The 24100-nt window shown below is 48.2% G+C and overlaps 1 protein-coding gene across 1 annotated transcript in view; it reads left to right on the forward strand.

Moving 5' to 3' along the window:
- The first annotated feature begins 4785 nt into the window (after positions 1 to 4785).
- The window catches only part of MDFI (MyoD family inhibitor), a 37042-nt gene continuing 17727 nt past the window's right edge, over positions 4786 to 24100 (forward strand). Inside the window, exon 1 of the mRNA XM_070584611.1 lies at positions 4786 to 4949. The gene's annotated coding sequence lies outside the window, so the exon portion shown is untranslated. The remainder of the gene's footprint in view (positions 4950 to 24100) is intronic.

Consider the following 24100-nt stretch of genomic DNA (forward strand, 5'->3'; position numbering starts at 1 on the left):
GATCATCGGTGGACAAGGAGGAGAGAGGGCAGTCCCACGGCCGAGGCAGCAGTCTGCAGGCACAGGGGCTGCAGGGTCCATGGACTTCAAGGCCTCGGAGACCCCACCACCGCCGCCGCACCATGGACTTCGGAACAGGCGGCCTCTGGTACCCTAGGACAGAAGGGCTTCCAAGGAGACTGAGAGCAGAAGAGGGACGAATTAAGGAGTCAGTGTGTGGACTGGAAATGGAGGGTTGGATGTAATTTCTCTTTCAAGGAGTTTAGTAACAGAGAGAAAGAGAGGACCCCCAGAAGTGGAGGGGAGAGAGGACCGGCCATGGAATGTCAAGAAAAGGTTTTATTATGAATTTTCTCAGCTGTGATGACGTTTTGTATTTGTATGTCTTTTGAAGGGGTGGGGAGAGGGCAGAAGAGGATCGGGCTGTGCTCCCCTGAGTGCGTGTGAGCCTGTCCTCACTCCTCCGTCAGACCAGGCATTTCTCGCATCTCCTTCTTTCTCGTTATCTCCTCCAGGACTGGGGATCCAGCTGCTCAGGGAGACGGGTGGGGACCCCCTCTGGGAGGGGGAGTCTGGACGCAGTCATGGGACTCACCTCTGGCTGGGGGAAGGAGGGAGGGGTGGGAATCCTATCCATGAGCAGAGGCCCCGGTCTAGACCTGATGACACTCGGGGGGAGGAAGGAAGTGTCGGCAGCAGTGAAGATGAAGGCGGCTCTGACACGTGTGCTACACGTGGAACTCCTGAGGTGAGCAGGAGGCGGGGGAGTGGGAAGGAGGGTGGGGGCTGGCCAGCTCGTTGGAGTGAAGAAGTTGCCCTAAGGCCTTCACTCTTGGGGACCTACTTCCCGCCTGCTTCGCCCCTCTCCCAATGCACCTGCCCCTCCACACGTTTCTCTTCCCCCACCGTCTAAGTCCTTCCTCATCCTTCTCCTGCTCCCTGCTTCCCAAAGGGCTCTTGGCTGACACTGACTGTTCCCAGATGCCCTCTCTCACAACCTACGTTGGTCCTCTCTGTCACACCTTTGCCACCACCCCCAGGCCTGACCTAGGCTCACCTGGCCTTCCGGATTTCCCTTCCATACCAGAGAGTCACCCCAACCTGACCCACTTGTCTTCCCCTACCCCGGAGCACACACAGTCGTCTACAGATCCCCGTTGAGCACCTATCTCTATGCCCAGGCTGGTGCTGGGTGCTGGGCGTCACAGCTCGGCACAGGCCCTGCCCTCAGGGGCTCACAGAACAGCTGGGAAAGAACACTGCTGCCCAAGGAAAAGAATGGGTCGCAATAAGGCAGCATGGGAAGAACATACTCTTCTCCCTTATGCTCTCAGTAATCCCTGATAGAGAGAAGGTCCTTCTTCTGACTCTTTCAAGGAAAGTCAAAGAGATCTCTATTATCAAAAAGATCTTCCTTGGGGCCGGCTCCGTGGCCGAGTGGTTAAGTTCGCGCGCTCTGCTGCGGCGGCCCAGGGTTCGGATCCTGGGCACGGACATGGCACCGCTCGTCAGGCCACATTGAGATGGCGTCCCACATCCCACAACTAGAAGGACCTGCAGCTAAGATATACAACTATGTACGGGGGGGTTTGGGGAGATAAAGCAAAAAAAAAAAAAGATTGGCAACAATTGTTAGCCCAGGTGCCAATCTTTAAAAACGAAAAAGGAAGATTGGCAACAGTTGTTAGCCCAGGGGCCAATCTTAAAAAAAAAAAAAAAATCTTCCTATAAAGTTGAGTTTTTTTTAAAGATTTTATTTTTCCTTTTTCTCCCAAAGCCCCCCAAGTACATAGTTGTGTATTTTTAGTTGTGGGCCCTTCTAGTTGTGGCACGTGGGACGCCGCCTCAGCACAGCCTGATGAGCGGTGCCGTGTCCACCCCCAGGATTTGAACCAGCGAAACCCCGGGCCGCCAAAGCAGAGCGTCGGAACTTAACCACTTGGCCAAGGGACCGGCCCCTAAAATTGTTATTAATATGGTGACAGTGGAGGCAGCAGCATGGAAAGGAGTAGACACAGACAAATAATGAAGTAGAGCTGTAAAGTCAATCATTCTTACATTCCACACAAATGAGTACTTACTGCATACAACGCACCACGCCCCGAAGGTACAGGGTGAAGAAGACACAGTCCCATCCCCCAGAGAGACAGATAGTAAGCAGAAAAGTGACAATACCACATGCTCGTCAAGGTTGGGAACTCAGATGAAGGCAGGCGCATCTTCCCTGGGGTAACTCGAGAAGCTTCGCGTCAGAGGCAGCATTTGAGCTGAGGCTTTTTTTGTTGTTGTTAGTGAGTTTTTTTTCTTCTTCTTCTTCTCCCCAAAGCCCCCCACTACATAGTTGTGCATCCTAGTTGTGGGTCCTTCTAGTTGTGGCGTATGGGACGCCACCTCAGTGTGGCCTGATGAGCAGTGCCATGTCCGCGCCCAGGATCCAAACCCGCAAAACCCTGGGCCACTGATCAGAGCACATGAACTTAACCACTCGGCCACGGGGCCGGCCCCTGAGCTGAGTCTTAAGAGGTGCACGGGCAGAGGGAACAGCGTCAGGCAGGGACCAGCATGTTCAGAGCAACCGTGCACAGCAGCAGTGGCAGGAGAATTAGACCCGGAGAGGAGAGGCAGACGGGAGTCATATTGTGGAAACATGCCTGCCCAACTCAGAAATTTAGACTTTTTACTCTAGACAAAATATTTCCGAGCAGGGAGTGACAAGACCATGGCAGCTCTTTTTTTTTTCTTTTTAAACAGTCATTTTGTAGGTTAGATGTGAAGAGCGAAAGCTTGAAGATCATCAACAGGCCATTCGTTCAAGCCTGGGTGTGAGAAGCCGGATCTGGGTGGTGGCTGTGAACAGAGAGGAAGGGACACCAGAAAGGAAGAAAGAAGGAGGTGAGATGGTTCCACAAAGAGGAGGCAAGGGAGGTGGAGGTTCGCGGGGACCCTGAGGTTTAAACCTTAGGTAACAGGGTAGCAGAAGCCACCAGCAGAAACTAGGATAGATGGTGGAGGAGTTTATTTTGTGGTGGAAGATGAGGAAACTGGTCTAGGTTAGGTTAAACTTGATGTAACAACAGAAACTCCAATTGGAGTGACTTCTAGTTAAAGATGGCAGCTTGAGCGCGTGCGCTTCCCCTCCCGCCCGCCTGAAGGCCTGTTAGACCACAGTGAGAGAGGATGACAGAGAGATCTGAGTCCTGAGCTGCCATGAGGAGAGCCAGCTGAGAGGCAGCCGACCCCACCTTCCGGACCTCCACCCGGGGCCCAGGGATCGGTGGCTGGTGGGGTTACTCCCAGACGTGGGGGTGAGGGTGAAGTTTTAAAAAGTAAAAAAGTAGGTCGTTGCCGGGGGCTAGGGAGGTGGAGGGGTGACTAGGAGGAGCACAGAGGATTTTTAGGGCAGTGAAACTACTCAGTATGATGCTACAGTGTGGACACATGTCCTTATACATTTGTCCAAACCCACAGAATGTACACCACCAAGAGTGAGCCCTAATGTAAACTACGGACTTCGGGTGGCGATGACACGACAATGTAGGTTCATTGAGGGTAACAAATGCACCACTCTGGTGGGGGACATTGACGGTGGGGATGTTGTACACGTACAGGGCAGATAAAACATGGGAATTCTCTGTACTTTGCTCTCAGTTTTGCTGTGAACCTAAAACTTCCCCCTAAAATAAAGTCTGTTGTAAAAAAAAAAAAATGTGAACTGGTTGAAAGTTGGTTTAAGGAGCAGACAGGTCTCCAGATCGCTCGGCCACGCTGTGCAGGTAGGCCTCCCCTCCCTGTCCCACTGCGGATGACGGGAGATGCATAATCCGCAGTGGGTAGAACAGAGGGTCTTGGGCTGGAGGACACTGAGGTCATCGAGGCAGGGGCACTCCACGGGGGTTAAGTGAGAGACTCTGACAGCAGAGTTTCTAAAGGCCGGGGCAGCAAGGCCCACCGCCAGGCACAGAGCTTTTAGAGTCCAATTCTTCAACAGAAATCCGAGGACCAACAGACTATGAGGAAAGCATCTGACATGAAAACAGAGACCCACACAAACGGACGAAAGCAGCTGGGAGGACACTGCTGGGCAGATGGAAGAAAAGTTTTTAAAAAATCATTTATTCCAAGAGAAATATGATCTTGCACCCATGAAATAAGAATAAGATGCTTTAAAAATGAACACTCAGAGCCCAAAATGAGGTCTTAGAAATTAAAAATAGAACAGAAGTGAAAATTAAACAGGAAGGCTGGAAGTTAAAGATATCCTCCCCAAACTACAGAAAACAAAATGACATCAAAGGAAAACAGAAGAAAGGATGGAGTTCAAGGGCCAGTTCAGGAGGGCCAACTTCTAGATAACGGGAGATCCAGAAAGAGAGCAATAGAGAAGAGGAAATCCGTAAATGGTAATTCAAGAGCATTTCCCAGGATGAATGGACAGTTTCCAAACCGAATAGGCCAAAAAGCGTATAAAAATGTCCCCTCACCAAAGCACATCGTCATGGAATTGAGATCCCTGGAGACAGAGAAGATCCTACAAACTTCTAGAGAGAAAAGCAAGTCACATAAAGGGTCAAGACTCAGAACAGCATTGGTTGTTCAACAACGCTGCCACAGAAGATAAGGGAATATTGCCTTGAAGTTCTAAGAGAAAATTATTTCCAACCTGAAATTCCGTACCCTGCGAAACCATTAATTAGGCGCAGGATAAAAACATGTCAAGACAAAAAAAAAAAACAAAACAAAACACGTTAAGACAGGCAAATCCCCCTAAAACGGCAACTCCCCTTCACCATTTGTCACAGTGGGAGGGCGGAGGATGTGTTCCTCCAAAACTTAGAAAAAGGAAGCAGAAGATCAACGTAAGACAGAAGTTAGGGACCCAAACCAGGAGTAGAGAGCAGCCAGTCCACTGGGAGAAGTCCAAGGGCTGTGGGAGCCATCTCTTCGAGAAGGTAAACTGCATAGAATGCCTAAAATTTGAGCAGATTGTGATGAGATCTCCACTGCTGGGAAAGATTTGGGGATTTGTATAAAGAAAACTAAGCAGATGAAAAAGGGCAATTAATAGGGCCGGTCCGGTGGTGCAGCGGTTAAGTGCTCAGGTTCTGCTTTGGCGGCCTGGGGTTCGCCAGTTCAGATCCCGGGTGGGGACATGGCACTGCTTGGCAAGCCATGCTGTGGCAGGCGTCCCACATATAAAGTAGAGGAAGATGGGCATGGATGTTAGCTCAGGGCCAGTCTTCCTCAGCAAAAAGAGGACAATTGGCAGCAGTTAGCTCAGGGCTAATCTTCCTCAAAAAAGAAAAAAAAAGGGGGGGCAATTAACTCTAGAGAGAATGAAATGTTGAAAGAAAAGAAATAACAATGTACTACATGGTTTAGCTTTAAATACCATTTAGTCATAATAATGGAAACCCTGAACCCCAATCTAACTAAGCCGACGATGTGACCATAATGGGAGAAAGGGGAGACAGGCAGGGGTTCTGAGAGAAGGTTATGATGGGGAGGGCGGATGAAAGAGAATTTAATTTAATTATAGGGTGAGAACTTAATTGGCTCCTAAAACTGAAAAATCAGAAGGTAGCGATGCAAGTCTCTTTTCTACAGACGTGATGCTAGAATTCAAAGGGATCATCTAAAAGGACTGAGCACGCCTGTACCGGCGACCAAGGCTGGGAGAACAAGCCGATTCCCTCAACTGCGGCACGCAGGCCTCTGCGTCATAATTCCCTGCTTATCCCTCTGCCTGTCTTCTTGAATCTGAGCTCTACAAGCACAGGGACCAGGCCCCATTTATCTTGTTGCCCCGGCACCTAGCCCAGTACCTGTCACACCGCAGGCCCTCAATTACATGTTTGTGGAATGAATCATTGTAGGTTCAAGCTGGGAGGGAACTTTCATTTGAACCCTATCATTTTACGGGTTAGGAAACTGAGGCCCACAAAGAAGAAATGATGGGTTCCCTAGTGCTCAGGTGGTGGGTGGTAGTTCCAGGGTTACCCTGTCAACCTCTGGATGCTCTGTCCATCGCTCCTGCCACACCAGGGCTGCCTTCTAAGCTGCCTAGAAGTGACAGTTATGGGAGCTGAGCAGCTCTCTTGGGGAGATGATTGAAAGAGAGGGAGAGGGAACAAGAAGAGGGAAGACAAGCCACCCGGGAGAGGGAGGTGTTAGAGAGGTGGGTGCGGCTCCTACTAGGATGGTGTAATGTTGCCCAAGCCGAGGGAACAGCATCTCCCAGAAGAGGAGGTGGCCAGCCGGGACCCAGCAGGGGGCTCCTCCCTCTGAGGCCCCCCTGGAGCTCAGAGTTCAAGAACACTCCCCGTGGCTGACATCCGGGACCAGGAAACTGCTATTGCTGCTGCCAAACCTGCTCTCAACAACCAGAAGGCTGGAGAATGGCCCCTGGAACGCTCCTGCAGAAAAACTGCTTTTCCACCGTCTCACCTCTGAGCCAAAGCCAGCAGAAGGGGTGCAGCCTGCTGTCTTCCAAATGGCACCGAGTGCGTCGACATTGGGCGGAAACCAGTTTGCACCTGAATCCCCATTGCCAGTGAGTTTTGAGATATGTGGCTTTCTGCTCTCTGACGTCTCCAGAGCAGAAGGGTGGAGCAGAGGTCGAGAGTGACACACCACCGACTCCTCTGTTGTTTCCATGTCACCCCTCTCATCTTTCCCTGTGGCCCAGGCAACTGCACCAGAAACGTCCCTTCTCTTCCCAGGCCTCCAAAGGATGTCCACCCGGGACTCAGAAAGCTCATGCAGACAGGTGCCTGGGGAGCCCCCAGCCCCCGAGTTCCACTCCTAGCCCGAGTCTGAATCCCACTGTGGGCTTAGCAGGGACGTCCTGCTCTGCAAGCCTAAGGAAATAGTGTCACTAACAGGCCACCTTGTCCTCCTCTCTCATCCGTCAGAGAAAGCATCCAGCATCCAGAGGGGAGAGGGATGTCAGGTTTAGCTTGTGACCTGAGAAGAATGTTCGACAGGATGTCAGAACATGACATGGAGAGGCAGGAGGGAGCAGCGGGGTCAAGAGAAAGGAAGCAGGGGATGTTCTCCACAGAGGGAGTCTGATGTGATCCCTCGGCTCTTGGACTCTAGCTCTGTGCCAGGGAGGTACCCAGCGCGGGCAGCCCTGTGACCGTCACAGCATGGGCACTAGGCAGCAGGAGGCTGGCCACCTGGGTCCCCAGGTTCGTGAGCTAGACAAGCCCAGAGACCTTTCCAGAGATAACATCCAGTTGGGACCGTGTGAAGAATGGTGGTATCTCAGGCGGGTGGGGGCTAGGGTCGACTTGGGTCAGAGAGCTCCCAGCCATGAAGACTCTGACTCCGAGAGCTCCTGGAGTCAACCTTCGGTGCAGACCTGGTCTCCCCGGTCCATCTCGCACTTGCCCTCCTCAGCCTGCTATACTCCTGTTGCATTACCAGGACGGTCCTCTAGGGGCGTGAGGTGGGCAGCACCATGTCCCTCCCTCCTGTGACTGGAACACAAGCACTGCCCTGGTCTTCTAGGCATCGGCTTGTCCTGCCCATCTTAGAGTCAGACAGACTCAGGTCCAAATCCATGCTCCACCACTTTCTAGCTGTGAGACTGTGGGCAAGCTGATGTCACCCTTCTGGACCTGGATTTTCTCATCTGTAAAATGGAGCTAAAGGCAACATTCTCCCAGGGATGCTGTGAGGCTCTTCGCGATGTTTGGCACATGTTTCAGTTATCTACTGCTGTGCAAAAACTGCTCCAAAACCCAGTGACTTAAAACCACAGCTATTTATGATTTTTCACGATTCTCGGGCTCAGCTGGGCAGTACCTCTGCCCCTCATGGTGGTGGCTGGGGCCACTCATTTGTCTGCCTTCAGCTGACAGGTCAGCTGGGGTGGCTGGAACGGGTGGGAGCTGGCTGGACCTCTTTCTCCAGCAGGGCGGGCTTCTTGTGTGGTGGCCCAGGGCTCCAAGAGAGTCCAGGCAGAAACGGTCAGTTAACGCCTTGGCTGGAACCGGCCCAGCATCCCTTCTGGTGCGTTCTATTAGTCAAAGCAAGTCCCAAGATCAGCCCAGAATCAAGGGGAGGGGAAACAGCCCCTGCCTCCTGGTAGGAAGAGCGACATGGCACAGGGATGGGGGAAATTGTTGGGGGCTGGTTTTGGAAACGTTGTAGCCAGCACACGCTGTTAGAGAGTGGTAGAGGGAGAATGGTGGAAGTCTGGCTTGGCCGCTGGGATTAGCGCTCTCTTGGAGTCTGGCCTAGAGCAGTGTTTCCCAGACCAGCAGGGCTATATCTCTGGGGCCCGAAGATGATGCAGTGGACCTAGACGTGGCAAAATGTAACTTTGCGTTTCGAATTCTTTTTCAATCCTTTTTTTTCAAAAGGAATTTTTTTTTTTAAGGTTGGTGCCTGAGCTACCATCTGTTGCCAATCTTCTTTTTTTCCTTCTTCTTCTTCTCCCCAAAGCCCCCCAGTACATAGTTGTATATTCTAGTTGTGGGTCCTTCTGGTTGTGCTATGTGGGACGCCGCCTCAGCATGGCTTGATGAGCGGAGCTAGGTCCACGCCCAGGATCCAAACTGGTGAAACCCCAGGCTGCTGAAGCGTAGCACACGAACTTAACCACTCAGCCACAGCGCAGGCCCCTTTCAATCCTTTTGATACCATTAAAGAGAAGGATCTCAGCCTAGTGCTAGCCTGGCTCTAACATCTCTCTCACACTAGCTGTCTCAGCATTAGCAGCATCTGGCAGGCAAGAGTATTGCTTCATTTCCCCTGTATTCATTTATTTATTTTTATTTATTTATTTTCAAGAAGTTTATTATTTTTTAATTTTTCTTTTGAGGAAGATTAGCCCTGAGCTAACATCCACCGCCAATCCTCCTCTTTTTGCTGAGGAAGACTGGCCCTGAGCTAACATCCATGCCCGTCTTCCTCTACTTTATATGTGGGACGCCTGCCACAGCATGGCTTGCCAAACGGTACCATGTCCGCACCCGGGATCCGAACCAGCGAACCCTGGGCCGCCGAATCGGAACATGCGCACTTAACCGCTGCACCACCAGGCCAGCCCCTCCCCTGTATTTATTTTTATGATTGTCAAGTGACACTGGCTTTCCATTCCTGGGGGTGATAGGGAGTTGGCTAAAGTCAAGAGAACCATCTCAACAGAGGGATCAGAACCCAAGGACTTCCCAGCTACAAGCTCTCTCCTGATAAGCCCCCTTTCAGTGAGTCTGATGTCCCAGAGGAAATGCCAGTGCCCCCAGCACCCCCACCACCCTTAGTCTGTACTCCTGACCTCCTCACCCATCAAACTTTTCCCCAACACTAACTTCCACTCCCTACAGAGGTTCCTTGGCATCTTCACAGGCCTCTTCCAGAAACTTCTGTGAGCATTACTCTTCCAAAACACCCTCCCCATTCTCTACACCCAGGCAGTACGGTTCAATGGGAAGCACTTGGGTGCTGGGGCCAGACCGCCTGGGTGGGGCCCTGGGTCCATCACCTGTCAGACACAGCTCCACCCTTCATGTTTGCAGTCTGGCCAAGAGTGCGAAGGATGTCCCCATATTCTACATCTTGATAGTTAAAAGTTACCAAGACAGCTAACAAACCATTACAAAAAATAAGTTCCAGCTTCCCAGGCTGACAAATACATCTTCCTTATAACCAAAAAATATGTGTGTACCCACACAGAGCTATGGTGAAAGACAGAAAAATATAAAAACAATGAATTTAATTAATATTGTACATGTAGGGGGGGTTCTATTGAGGGGTTGGCAATGGCTGGATGAATAATCAACAAAAATATCCATACTGCATGAATTATTATATATTTATTCTATAACATTTCTTTTTCTTGCTCTCATTTCATTAAAATCACCAATTATGTTTTTATAATCAAGATTCCCATGTAATTGTTTTGTTGACAGTAATGATATGAGAGAGTAAAACAAAATGTAATTGTGTTCAAAGTATACAATGTTTTAGTATATTTTTATTATAAATACCTTTTAAAGTAAGTGTAAAAAAATAAAATTATTAGGTTCTTTTAAGTTTTATTTTTATTTTAAGATAGTCAACATTGTCTATTATAATTTAAAAGGAAAATGCAAATTTCCAATTGATGAATACCAATTGATCATTTGTCTGTGCGCGAATACCACACTGTAATTTTGTTCAAGACTTATTAGTTTTGAAATTAGTTAGTGTTAGTCCTCCTACTCACTTCTTCATTTCAAATTTGCTTTGGCTATTCTGGAGCCCAGTTTTTCTATGTCTGAAAAAGTCTTCAAGTGTCCTCCTTCATTTTTGAAAGATATTTGCACTAGGTGTAGAATTCCAGGTTGACGCTTTCTTTTTTTCCCCTTCGGTACTTTAAAGATGACTGTCCGTTGTCCTCCGGATTGCATAGTTTCTCGTGAGAAATGTGCTGTCCTTCCTTGTCTTTATTCCGCTGGACGAGATGTGTCTTTTTTCTCTGGTTGCTTATACAGTTTTCCCTTTATCACTGGTTTTCAGCAATTTGATATTGATCCATCATGTAGTTTTCTTGATGTTTCTTCTGCCTGAATTGATCAAACCTCTTGAATCTGTTGTATTTAGTGTTCATCAAATCTGGAAATTTTTTGACCATTATTTCTTCAACTATATTTTTTATCCCACTGCCGCAATCTGGATCTCCAATTCCTCACGTGTTAGAGGGCTTGATATTATCTCAAATCTCATTGATGTTCTATTTGTTTTTCCCCCTCTTATTTTCTCTATGGGCTTCATTTTGGATGTTTTCAATTGCTATGTCTTCAAATTCACTGATCTTTTTTAACTTTTTTTTAAAAAAAGCTAATCTGCTCTTAATCCAGTGTATTTTTTTATTTGAGATACTGTATTTTTTCATTTCTGGAAATCACATTTGGATTTTTTTTGTAACTTCTGTTTCTCTCCTCTTAAAGTTCATGTGTTTCTCTGTCTTCCTGAATATGTGAGGCATATGGAATATATTTATATTATCTCTTTCAATGTCCTTCTCTACTAACTCCTTCATCTCTTCATTTCTGGGTCTCTTTCTACTGATTGATTTTTTCTTCTGATTCTGGGTCATACTTTCTACTTCTTTGCATGCCTTTTGTTGCTATTGTTTGTTTGTTTTTAGATGTGCTTTATCAGATTATGGAATTTTCCTTCTATTCCTAGTTTTCTAAAAGTTTTTATTAGGAATGGGGGTTGACTTTTCTCAAATTTTTTTTCTATGTGTATCAAAATGATCAGATAGTCTCCCTTTTTAGTTTGTTAATATGGTGAATTAAATTGATTGGTTTTCAAACATTAAGTCAGCTTCCTGAGATAAACTCCACTTGGTCATAATGTATTATCCTTTTTACATATTGTTGGATTTGATTTGCTAAAATTTTATTTAGAATTTTTGTATCGATGTTCACAAGGGATATTGGTCCGTTGTTTGATTAGATGCTAGACATTGTAAATTTCCCATTGATTGGTGTTGAAGTTTGTTGCATTCCTTTAAGTAGCATTCAGCTTTGCTCTGGCACATAGTTAGCACACTTGGAAAAAGATGTATACTTTTGAGGCTTCCTTTTAAGATTTTTAGGACAGATAAAGAGTAGCTGTTCGTCTAAGGTAAATTTAGACCTCTATAAGGCAATACTCCTCTGAGGACTGTACCCCATGTATTACCAGGTCTTTCCACTCTGCCTCTTGGGAACACAAATTAATCCCAGCCCCGTGTGAGCCCCAGGCATTGCTCTGCCTTCAGTGGCTCTTTCCCCAGCCTTTCCTTTCATGTGTGTGCAAATCAGTACTCAGCCAAAGACTCAAGGAGACACCTCTGCAGACCTCTCTGGGTAAATGTTCAGCTGCCCTCCCTAGGACTCTGCCCTGAGAATCCTAGCAGCTTGGCCTCTTCAACTCTAAATCGGCCTTCTCAATCAGCAAGACATCCAGGCTCTGTTTGGATTCCCTCCTCCCCTCACTGAAGCTTGGAAACTGCCCCGGGCAGTGCGCCGGGGTAATTATAGGACTCACCTCATTTGTTTCCCTTTTCCCAAGGATCGCACTCCTCAGTTGCCTTTGTCCAAAGTCTGAACATCCCTGTTTCATCTATTTTGTCTGGAGTCCTGGTTCTTGAAGGCGGGAGATTAAATCTAGGCCCTGTCACCTCGTTATGGCCAGAAGCTGAAGTCTTGTTCTGTTAATAAATTTCTTTTTTGTGTGGCTGTGACATGCAGAGCCTTCTAAAGTGCAGATCCCAGGTCAGAGGCCCCATCCCTACATCTAAGAGCAGGACTAACTAGCTGTGCTACATTGGGCCAGTTACTAATCCTCTCTGTGCCTCCACTTCCATTACTGTCGAATGGAGGGGACAAGAGTAGCATTGACCCAAAGCGTCGTTGTGAGAAATGGGTAAGATTTTACCTACTTGGCCCCTAAAACAGTGCCTGGCACATAGTGAGCGAGTGTTCAGTAAATGCAGATTCTTTCAGGGACCGTCAAGACCACCCAACCAGGGCTCCCTCAGTCCCCTCCCACCTTCGCTCAGAGAAAGAGGCGTCCTTCCTTTTCTTCTAAGGCCATCGTATCCCCTGGCTGATGAAGCAAAAACATCTTTTTTGGTGATGCTTCTCTTCATTCCTTTTTTTCCCCTAATATTTCAGCCTCTCTCTCTTTCCGCAGACTCTTTTCCCTCAGACTAAAACATATTCCTGTCTACTGCCTTCTAAACACAAACAAACAAAATCATTCCCTCCTTCCTACCTCCCCCTTTGAGCACCTCTCCTCTGGCTTTATTTCATTTCACGGCCAAATTTCTTGAAAGAGGGCTCTGTCCTCCCTGCCTTCCACTCCTCACCTCATGCTCGGCCGACGTCGTCACACGCCCTGCGCCGCCCAGACACTGCTCTTTCACAAGCCCGGCAACCTTCTCACGGCAGGGGCCACTTCTCCATCCTTGCTCCTCTCAACCTGCCAGGAGAATTCGACATTGGACAAAACCTCTTCTTAGGGCCTCCATGATTCTATCCAACATGGCCCTTAGACCTGGACAACAAGGAGTGCCTGACACGGCAAGGAGCTCACGGGGCCAAAGAAATAGGACTTGTCTTCTAGGCCATGCTCCAGGTGCCCAGATTTGGGAGTTCTTTGCCCAAACAGCCCTAGACCCACTTCCAGAGCCTGCAAGGTCTTCACTCAGTTTGCCCTCTTGAGGGTGAAGCACGACTAGCGTGTGCACCTGGGCCTGACAGGCGATCAGGGGCGGCCGTTTGCAGGTGGACAGTGTGGACAGAGCTGGGAGGTGTGGTTGGAGTGTGTGTGCACAAAGATATGAGACCCCTCACTCTGCAGGACAAGGTGGGAGGGTGAAAAGAAAGGTGGCAGGCTGTGAGCCAGGGGTGGTTGTGTGTCCCCAGGCCCTGCAAACGCTGGGGTGGGCTGCATTCTGTCCTCTCGGCCCTCCTGCTGCTCTCTGGCCACTTTTCCCTGTCTCCTTCACAGACTTTGCTCCCTCTCCCATCCTCCTGAGAAAGGCCTCCCCGAGCCAGGCTTCGGCCTCCACACTTCCCCTCCGCTGTGCCCGTCTCCCAGGGCACTAGCTGGGCAGTGAAGTAGGTCAGCGAAGTAGGTCAGCATCCACACATCAGCCTCCTCCTCCAGAGGGGAGGTCCTCGAGGGAGGGCTGCTGAGTTACCTTGGTTTCCCCAGCACAGAGCTGGCACCCAGTGGGTGCTCCATCAATGTTTGTTGAGTGGCAAAGGGAATGAACAAGTCCAGCTCACTCATTCACTCCCATTGTCTAAATTCACCCTGATAAACTTGCATTTCCCCAGCGGATGTGACAAAAAGACTAAGAGCAGGGGCTCTGGACTCGGACGGCCGGGCTGCAAACCCCAGCTCACCACTCGCAAGTTGGGTGTGCTCTAGGGCAGGTCACTCAACTGCTCTGTGCCTCAGTTTATCCTGCGAAATGAGGATAATAAAAATACCTACTCAAAGAGGATGCCATGAGCAGTAAAAGATCCACAGGCCTCCGCTTCCCTTCCTCTATGCCTTTGCTGGTGCTTTTTGTCCTACCTGGAATGCCACTGGCATCATCCCTGCTTAGTGAAGCTTACCTGTTCTTTAAGACCCAACTTAACCACACCACCTCCTTGCAGCCTTCCCAGATTCCCACAGCCTGGTGCCTCCTCCCCAGTTAAACAACCACGACATGCTTCCTGAAGGCCACATCCTACTCTGCCCCAGGTTGTGGTTATGCCTGTCCATGCCTCACTCCCCCTGTGGAACTGGAACTTCTTGAAGACAGGGCCTCCATAGGTAGCACTTAATGGATACATAATGAACGAATGGCTGCAAGATATTCCAGACCCTCTGACAACGTTCTGATACATCTACAGGGGCTGTATCTCGGGGGTCTCGAATGGAGGCCTCTGTGATAGCAAACACACCTCCTTTAACTAACCCTTTGGATTGAAAGGGACTTTGGCTTCCTGAGGAGCCACCTCCAACTTGGGAGTTAATTATTATGAGAGGGCAGAAAGGCAAGGGTCTTTCTCTTTGTCTGTGCGGTAAATAAGGAGACAACACGGTGCAGTGTGCAGACTAGATGACACAATGTTTTAAAAACCCTAGCAGAGTGCCTGACGCAAAGCTGGCCCTCAAGAAATGGTGGAGTCGTCATCAACGGAGTTTGGTTGCTGTTGTTATTGGTAGGAAGAACCGAGTTTGCATGGGGAGAGGGCTGGCAAGCTGATGCGTTTGCAATTAGTAAGTAGTAATTTCTGCTTGAGCACTGTATTTCCACTTCCCGCCCCACTCTTGTCAGTACATGTATTTCCTATTGCTGCCTTAACAAACTACCACAAAGTCAGTGCCTTTAAACAATGCAAACGTATTAGCTCACAGTTCTGTTGAGCAGAGGCCCAACGCAGATCTCACGGGGCTAAACTCAAGGTGTGGTGGGGCTGCGTGGCTCCGTGGGGCCTGTGGCCCCCTCCATCCGTCTTCAAAGCTGGCCACGGTAGGCCCTTATGGTGCCATCTCTGACCTTCTGTCGTCATAGTGTACTCTCTCTCTCTGATCACAGCCAGGAAAGTTTCTCTACTTTTAAGAATTTGTGTGATTAGATTGGATATCTCCCTTGGATAATCCAGAATAATCTTCCCGTCTCAAGGCCGCTACCCTTGGGCCTGCCCGGTGGCGCAGCGGTTAAGTGCGCATGTTCCGCTTCTTGGCAGCCAGGGATTCACCAGTTCGGATCCCGGGTGCAAACATGGCACCGCTTGGTAAGCCATGCTGTGGCAGGCGTCCCACATCTAAAGCAAAGGAAGATGGGCACAGATGTTATCTCAGGGCCAGTCTTCCTCAGCAAAAAGAGGAGGATTGGCAGTGGATGTTAGCTCAGGGCTAGTCTTCCTCAAAAAAAACAAAAAAACAAAAGGCCCCTACCCTAACATATTCATAAATTCCCAGGCCATCCTTGACAGGGAGGGGTCATTATTCTGCCTGACACAGAATACTATCTTACAAGCTGCCCTAAGCATGTTTTCTGTGTGGGCACTGTCCTGTCCCCTCTTCAGTGCGTCTCCCCGTCATCATCATAACTGCAAATCACTAGGTGAGGTTCACCACATGCCAGGCGCTGATCTCAAGGACTTTACATTTCTTAAATTACTCAATTCACACAAAACCTCATGACGCTCCCTACTCCTTAACTATGGGCTGTGCATAGTGACTTCACTCCAAAGAGTGCCTTCAGGAAGGAGGAAGTAACTGGACAGAAGAGAAACCTGACAAACACCACTCAGCTGGGTGACCAAGGTCAACATCAACAATCATAACTGTCGATAGTAGGTACCATTGACACGACGTGATGAAAAGGGCACTGTACCCCTGTGATCGTCCTTCCCAGATCCATAACCCCAGTCCAATCATAAGAAAACCATCGGACAAATTCCAATGAGGGGGCATCCCACAATATGCCTGCCCAGTCCTCCTCCAGCTGCCAAGGTCATCACTAACAAGAAAAGTCTAAGAAACTTACAGCCAAGAGGCCCAAGAAGACACGACAACTAAACGTAACGTTGTATGTGGATGGGATCCTGGAACAGAAAAAGAACATTAGGTGAAAACTAAGGAAATCCGAATCAACTACGGGCTTTAGTTAATCATAATGTATCAATCTTGGTGCATTAATTGCAACAAATGTTAATAATAGGGGGAACTGGCTGTGACATATATGAGAACACTGTCCTGTCTTCTCAATTTTTCTGTAAATCTAAAACTTTTCCAAAATATAAAGTCTATTATGAAAATAAATAATTTGATAAAACTCTATACGCTGGATGCTATCATTATCCCCATTTTACAGATGAGGAAACTGAGGCACAAAGAGGTAACTTGTCCTGTAAATGGTGGAGCCAGGATTTGAATCCAGGATTCCGGCTCCAAAGTCCATGCTCTTAGCTGCCCTGTTCTTCTCTTCTCTCAGGGCTTCCAATGTGCCCCATTCGCTCAGGAGTTCCCCAAGGTCAGGATCTGTCTCTTCCCTGGGACTAACGAGAGGATCGTGTCTCTCTGTCTCGAGGGGCAGGGACCATATTTTCTGCCAGACAGAGCACCATCTCCTGGCCACTGGGCATGTGTATTGTAGAGCTATGCCCCTGGTTTTGGGGGATAGACCAATGCTTTTCAACTGGAGCTCCTTTGCTCCCCAGGGGACATTTGGCAATGTCTGGAGACATTTTGGGTTGTCACAACTGGGGGAATGCTACTGTTATATAGTGGTTATAGACCAAGGGTGCTGCTAAACATTCTACAATGCCCAGGACAGCTCCCCCAAACAAAGAATTATCTGGCCCCAAAATGTCAATAGTACCAAGGTTGAGAAACTCTGGGATGACCCTATTTCTAATACTTGCGCCCATTTTCCTCGTAAGGACAGTCATGTATGTCTAACCATGTGTACCAATTCTTGATTTGGGAAATATGGTCACCCTAAGTAGAGCAGTGACTGTAGTGGAGAGCTCCTCGCTCCTGTCTCCTCCAGCCCCTCCTCCGTTGCCTAGGCTACCTGACCTCCATCATGTCCTTGTGGGAGAGCCTCTGGAATGCCCTGCTTCCTGGGGCAGAAGGAAGTGACCAGCCCGGAGGAGATCACAGCTGAGTCAGCCCTTCTTGGCCTCAGCTCCACGAGCACACGGAGACATGGAAGAGACATCCACACTGTGGCTCACAGCTGGCTTGAGGCAGCCCAACCGGGAGGTGTGGCAGGGAGCAGGAAGTGGGCAGCCGAGTCAGCCCTGTCTTTACCCAAAGCCTGAGGCTTGCCAGACAGGCTCCTCATGGCGGCCGGGGCCCTTTGGGCAAGTCATGACTTTCTGGACCTTGGTTTCTTTGTATGTTAAAAGCGGAGAACAATCACTTTCTATTTGTGAGAGGACAAGTAACCAGGGAGAACCTTTTTGTTGAGCACTGACTCAGGCACCTGTTCTGGGTGCTGGAGAAAGCATGGTGGACAAGCAGCACCCTGTCCTCAAGGAGGTCCCACTCTGGCGAGAGGAGACAGGAAACACACGGATGAACAGTGAATCTATTCCTAGTGGGGCTCTGCGGTGGCTTCCGCGACCTGCTGGTTCCCTGCCTGCTGGCGGTCAGCTTCACCCCGTCCCTTCTGTGTTCTGTGGGTGCTGGGAACCTGCAGACCACATTTCCCAAACTCCAGTTAGGCTCTGCCCATGGGAGGAACTGGTAAGAGCTGGGAAGGCACGAGGGAGGGAGAAGCAGCTTTATCTGCTTCTCCAGGTGACTTCTGACGTGGCAGCAGCGGTGGCGGGCACCTGAGGTCGGTGCTTCCGCAGCCTCAGTTGGCGTGCAAGCTGGTTGGGTGCTGCTCAGTGGCAGCTGTGCCAGCAGTAGCAAAGCAGTGTGGTAGCACTTCCAGCTGCTCAACGCCTAGTGTGGGCTTGGGGGTTCCAGCCCAGGGATGGTAGCAGCTTCCTAGCCTCTGAGCATCACCTCCTCCCTCCTAAGACATTTGGGACCAATTCCCTGTATTAAACCTCCTTCTACTTGAAGCACCTGGAATAGTTCCTGTTTTCCTGATCAGACACTGATACAGATGGCAATAAATTAGGTGATAAATGTGAAAATGCTCTGTTTCTTTTCTTTTTTTTATTTTTATAGATTGGCCTTGAGCTAACATCTGTTGCCAATCTTTTTTTTTCCTTCTTCTCCCCAAAATCCCCCAGTACGTAGTTGTATATTCTAGTTGTAGGTCCTTCTGGCTCTGCTATGTGGGACGCCATCTCAGCATGCCTTGATGAGTGGTGCTAGGTCTGTGCCCGGGCTCCGAACCAGCGAAACCCTGGGCTACTGAAGTGGAGCACATGGACTTAACCACTCGGCTATGGGGTCGGTCCCAGAAAATGCTCTGTTTCTTATTACTGCAAGACACAAAGCAGAAAGGAAACCCAAAACACAAACTTTCAGTGATTTTCCCTTTAGTGGGAATCTGACATCATTCCAGCCACCAGCTTGACTGCTTTAGGCCAGACCACCTGTCACCCCCAGGGGAGTCCATGGGCATCTTCAGGGACCAAGATACACACCCCCAACCAAACACCCCCTCCTCTTCTATCACCTCCCTCCTAACCTGCAGTCCTGTTTTATTCTCTTGGCTGTTTAGAAGCACTTTCTGATTATCTGACTCAATGCCACGCTCTGTATTTTCCATCTATTTTGCTTTGTTTGTTCTTTTCAACAACGTCAGATTGCCTCAAAAACTTATAGGCTCAGAACAGGGCCTCAGAGGTGGATAAAATTCTCTCTCCCTACCTCCAAATGCCACTCCATGCAGATGACTGAAATTCCATCTCTGGAGCAGGCCTTCGGATTAAGGCAAATAATCTTAAACGAGGCTTTCTGAGAGCCCATGAATCTCCCAAACTTGTATTGAAAAGCTGTGTTTAATTGAGGGGGATTTTTTGGGAGAGAGTGCCCATAGCATCCATCAGATTGTCAAAGAAATATGGAGTCCAGGTAAAGATGACAGTGGATGGAGGCAAGTCTGCCTGTCAATCACATATGCTCCTTCAGGAAGAGCAGCACGTCATTGGCTCCAAAGTGGGGTTCAGGAAGAAACACCTATTGATATTCACTGCTATTTACATCCAATTCTTTCATATTTACTTTTGTCTCACCCTTTCACTTTTGACTTTGATGTATGTTTATCATGTACATTATATATTGACACAATAGCGCAGGTATAGAATTTATAAGTAAGTAGACACATACCAGGATTGATGTTCAATTTTTAAAAATTGATCTAAGTGCCCTGTCAAAATAGTCTGGAGAGAGCAGGGCACAAACGGATACTTGTACACCAATTCTTTGCAGCGTTCTTCATAGTAGCCGGAAGATGGGAACAACGCGAGAGTCCATCAGTACATGAATGGGTAAACGAAACGTGGTCTGTCCATACGATGGAACGCTATTCAGCCACAAGTAGGAATGAAGTTCTGATACATGCTATAACATGGATGAACTTGGGAAATATAATTTGTTATTAATTCTGTTGGGTTGATTCCAACTCCTAGCCACCCTGCATACAGTAGAGCCGAATGCTGCCCAGTCTTTTCACCCCATGGTCTCACCTTCCATCACTATATTAGACAATGCTCTGCTGCTATTCATAGACAATTTTTTGGCCAGCCAGTTTTCATGGCCAATTTTTTCAGAGGTAGGCAGCCAAGCCCTTCTTCCTAGTTTGTGTTAGTCTAGAAGCTCTGCTGAAACCTGTCCACCATGGGTGACCCTGCTGGTATTTGAAGTCCTGGTGGCACAGCTTTCAGCACCACAGCAATACACAGCCACCAAAGTATGACAACCAACAGATGGCTGGTGTGGTTCCCTGACCAGGAACAATCCAGGGCCAGGGTGGTGAGAGCACCGAATCTTAACCACCAGAGCACCAGGGCTGGCAACGAAAACATGGTGCTAAGTGAAACAAGCCAGACACGAAAGGACAACATTGTATTTCACTTAAATGAAATATTCAGAATAAGCAAATGCATAGAGACAAAAAGTAGATTAGAAGTTATCAGGGGCTGGGGGGAGGGAGGAATGGGGAGTGTTATGGGTTGAATCATGTCCCTGCAAGATGACATGCTGAAATCCTAACCCCCACTACCTCAGAATGTGACGTATCTAGAAACAGGGTCTGTGCAGATCAAACCAGGTTAGGATGAGGTCCTTAGGGTGGGCCCTAACCCAGCACAACTGTGTCTTTATAAAAGGGGGAAATCTGGACACAGAGACAGACAGACACAGAGGGAAGAAGATGTGAAGACACGGGGAGAAGACGGCCACGTGACTGGGGTGGTGCATCTGCCATCTGAGGAACTCCGAGGATTGCCAGCAATCACGGCCAGAAGGGGCAAGGCAGGATCTCCTGCAGAGCCATCTGAGGGAGCAGGCCCTGCCGGCACCTCGATTTCAGACTGCTCGCCTCCAGAACTGAGATAGTGAATGGCTGTTCTTTTAAGCCATTTAGCTTTTGGGACTTTGTCACGGCCACCCTAGGAAACTAACACAAGGAGTTATTGCTTAGGAGCTAAGAACCTCTGTTTGGAGTGATGAAAAAGCTTTGGAAATAGTTAGTGGTGATTGTTGCATGACATTTTGAATGTAATGAATGCCACTGAATTGTACAACTAAAAATAGTTACAGTGGAAAATTTATATATATATATACATATATATATAGACTTTTTACCACAATTTAAAGTGATTAACAATGTCACATACCAAAAAAATCATTGAATTGTACAGTTCAAATGGGTAAATTGTACAGTATGTGAATTATGTCTCTCTAAAGCTTTTAAAAAATAGTGCATCTGGAGACGCGAAAGACCCAGAACAGCCAACACAATATTGAAGAACAAAGTTGGAGGACTGACGCTTCCCAACATCAAGACTTACTATAAATCTACAGTAACCAAGACAGTGTGGTACTGTTGAAAGAACAGACAGAACAATGAGACAGAACAGAGAGCCCAGACATAGACCCACACAAATACTGTCAACTGATCTTCTGACAAAGGAGCAGAGATAGTCTTCCACAAATGGTGCTGGAACCACTGGACATCCACGTGCAAAAAAATGAATCTAGACACAGACCTTACATGGCTCACAAAAATTAACTCAAATTGATCCATAGACCGAAATGAAAACCTAAAACTATAAAACTCCCAGAAGATAGCATAGGAGAAAACCTAGATGACCTTGGGGATGGCATTGACTTCGTAGATACGACCCCAGAGTCAGGGGCCATGAAAGAAATGATTGATAAGCTGAACTTCATTAAAATGAAAAACTTCTGCTCTGCAAAAGACACTTTCAAGAGAATGATAAGGCAAGCCACAAACTGGAAGAAAATATTTGCAAAAGACATTATATGATAAAGAACTGTTATCCGAGATCTACAAAGAACTCTTAAAACTCAACAATAAGAAAACAAACCACACGATTTTAAAAATGGGCAAAAGAGCTAAACAGACACCTCACTGAGGAAGATATACACATGGCAAATGAGCATATGAAAAGATGCTTCACGTCACATGTCATTGGGGAAATGCAAATTAAAGCAACAATGAGATACCATTACACATCTATTACACCCCTATACCTAACACCCAGCAGAATGGCGAAAATCCAAAACACTGACAACACCAAATGCTGGTGAGGACATGGAGCAACAGGAACTCTCATTCATTGCTGGTGAGAACGCAAAATGGTACAGCCCCTTTGGAAGATAATTTATCAGTTTTTTACAAAACTAAACATACTCTTACCATACGATCCAGTAATCATGCTCCTTGGTATTTATCCAAATGAGTTGAAAACTTATGTCCACACACGAATGTTTATAGCAGCTTTATTCATAATTGCCAAAATTTGGAAGCAACCAAGAGGTCCTTCAATAGAAAAATGGATAAATAAACTGGGGTACATCCAGACAATGACACAGTATTTAGCACTAAAAAGAAATGAGCTATCGAGCCATGAAAATACATGGAGAACATTAAATACATATTACTAAGTGAGAGGAGCCAATCTGAAAGGTCTAAAAACTATATAATTCCAACTATATGACGTTCTTGAACAGGCAAAGCTAGGAGCCAGTAAAAAAGATCGGCGGCCACTCGGGGTTAGTGGAGAGGGAGGGACGGACAGGTGGAGCAGAGACGAACTTCAGGACAGTAAAAACACTCTGCGTGATACCACAGTGGTGGATCCATGTCATCACACGTTTGTCCAAACCCGCAGAACGTACGAGAGTGAAGCCTAATGTAAACGATGGACTTCAGGTGATACTGATGTGTCACTGTGGGATCACTGAGTGCGACATGTGGAGCCCTCTGATGGGGGATGTTCACGGCGGGGAGGGCGTGCATGAGGGGGTATATGGGAACTCTGGATGCTTTCTGCTCAATGTTGCTGTGAATCTAAAACGGCTCTAGAAAACAAAGTCTATTTTTTAAAAATCCAAATGCTGGCAGTGTCCAGGAAATTTTAACAGGTTTATTTATAATTGCTATAAAGTTGAATTACTAAAAAAGAAAAGGGTTGGAGGCCACTGCCTGAGGGCATTGGTACGTGACTAACAGAGTTAGTGACCTGACCCCGGGACGAAAGGGAAAAGATCCTCAGGAGAGTGGAGGACTGGCAAGGACTGGAGCCTCCTCCCTCACCCTAGAGAGCTGCGGGGCTTAAGCAAGTGGCTTAACCTCTCTGTGCCGCAGTTTCCTCATCTGTGAAATGGGGGGAATATTGGTGATTAATATTAATTGATACTTAGTATTGTGAATATTAAATTGGTTAATCCACGTAAAGTGCTGGGAACTGCGCCTGCCGCAGAGTGAGCACTGTGTCAGGGTTTGTAAATCAGACTCAGGACAACGGACATGCTGCCCTCGAGACTCCCTTGCTTGCCGCTGGGGGAGCCTGGAGGAAGGAAGTGTGGGATGAGAGAGTTAACATTTGCTGAGAGCCAACGAGGGACCAGGTGCTCACTTAATTTTCCCCTGATTATGAGGTGGGAACTGTCCTTCCAGATTTACACAGGAGAAGTGGAGGTTCAGAGAGGTCAAGTGGTTTGTCCAAAATCACAGAGCTAGGTAGACTGACTGAGTCAGGATGCAGATTGGGTCTCCATGACAACAAACCAAGCCCCACTCTTTCTACTAAACTCTGCCAAGCTCCTGGTACCTTAATTACCAGTGAGACAGAGGAAGGGTGCAGTGGGCCACATCTCCCTTGTCGGCAGCCAGCTTGGAGCTGGGGGACGCATTCGCAAGAATTTCACAGTTCTCTCACGTGCTGAAGGCTGTGTCAGGGATTGCAGTGAGCAATGCACCTGGCCTCAGGAAATGTGGTACAAGTCCCAGCTCCACCCACTACCATGTGTGTGGCCATGGGCAAATCACTTTACCTCACAGTGCCTCAGTTTCCTTATCTGTAAAATGGGAGTAATAACTATCCAGACTGTGTGGGTATTAAGGGAAGCAACAAATCTAGAAATATCTAGCAAAGGGCTGGCATACAGAACATACCTGCCACCATCACCCCCCACACCAGGAGAGAAGAGAGAGATGGGACCAGGCCCCTCACCCCTCACATGTCATTTCTTCCTGGAAGGAGGAGGATTAGCGCCCCATTCCCCACCCAGTGCCCGTCAGGGAGGGGAGCTGGAAGTCCTCAGCCCCTACCCAGCAGCCTCCCCCCGCCACTCACAAGCACGCCGCCTTCCACACAGCCCTCTGCAGAGATTGCTCCACAGCGTCCTGCCCCCATTCTCCAGGGCACGGCAGAGACCACAGCTGTGGTCCAGCTGTGGAACCCAGTCTGGCCTCCAACCGGCCCTATGCCAGAGACAGGAAGCTGGGAAGAGCTCTGCATGCTGGGGAGGGGAGCTGTGCTGCTGGACACAGGGGAGTGGTGGATGCCAGGGGCTGGAGCTGGGCCCCGCCTTGTCAGTGCACCATGTAGAAAGGACTGTGCTGGAGGGCTGTGCAGGGTGGCTGTCACTTTTTGTTGCCTGG

This window comes from Equus przewalskii, chromosome 19 (assembly GCF_037783145.1).
Source record: "Equus przewalskii isolate Varuska chromosome 19, EquPr2, whole genome shotgun sequence".
In the NCBI taxonomy this organism is placed as follows: domain Eukaryota; kingdom Metazoa; phylum Chordata; class Mammalia; order Perissodactyla; family Equidae; genus Equus; species Equus przewalskii.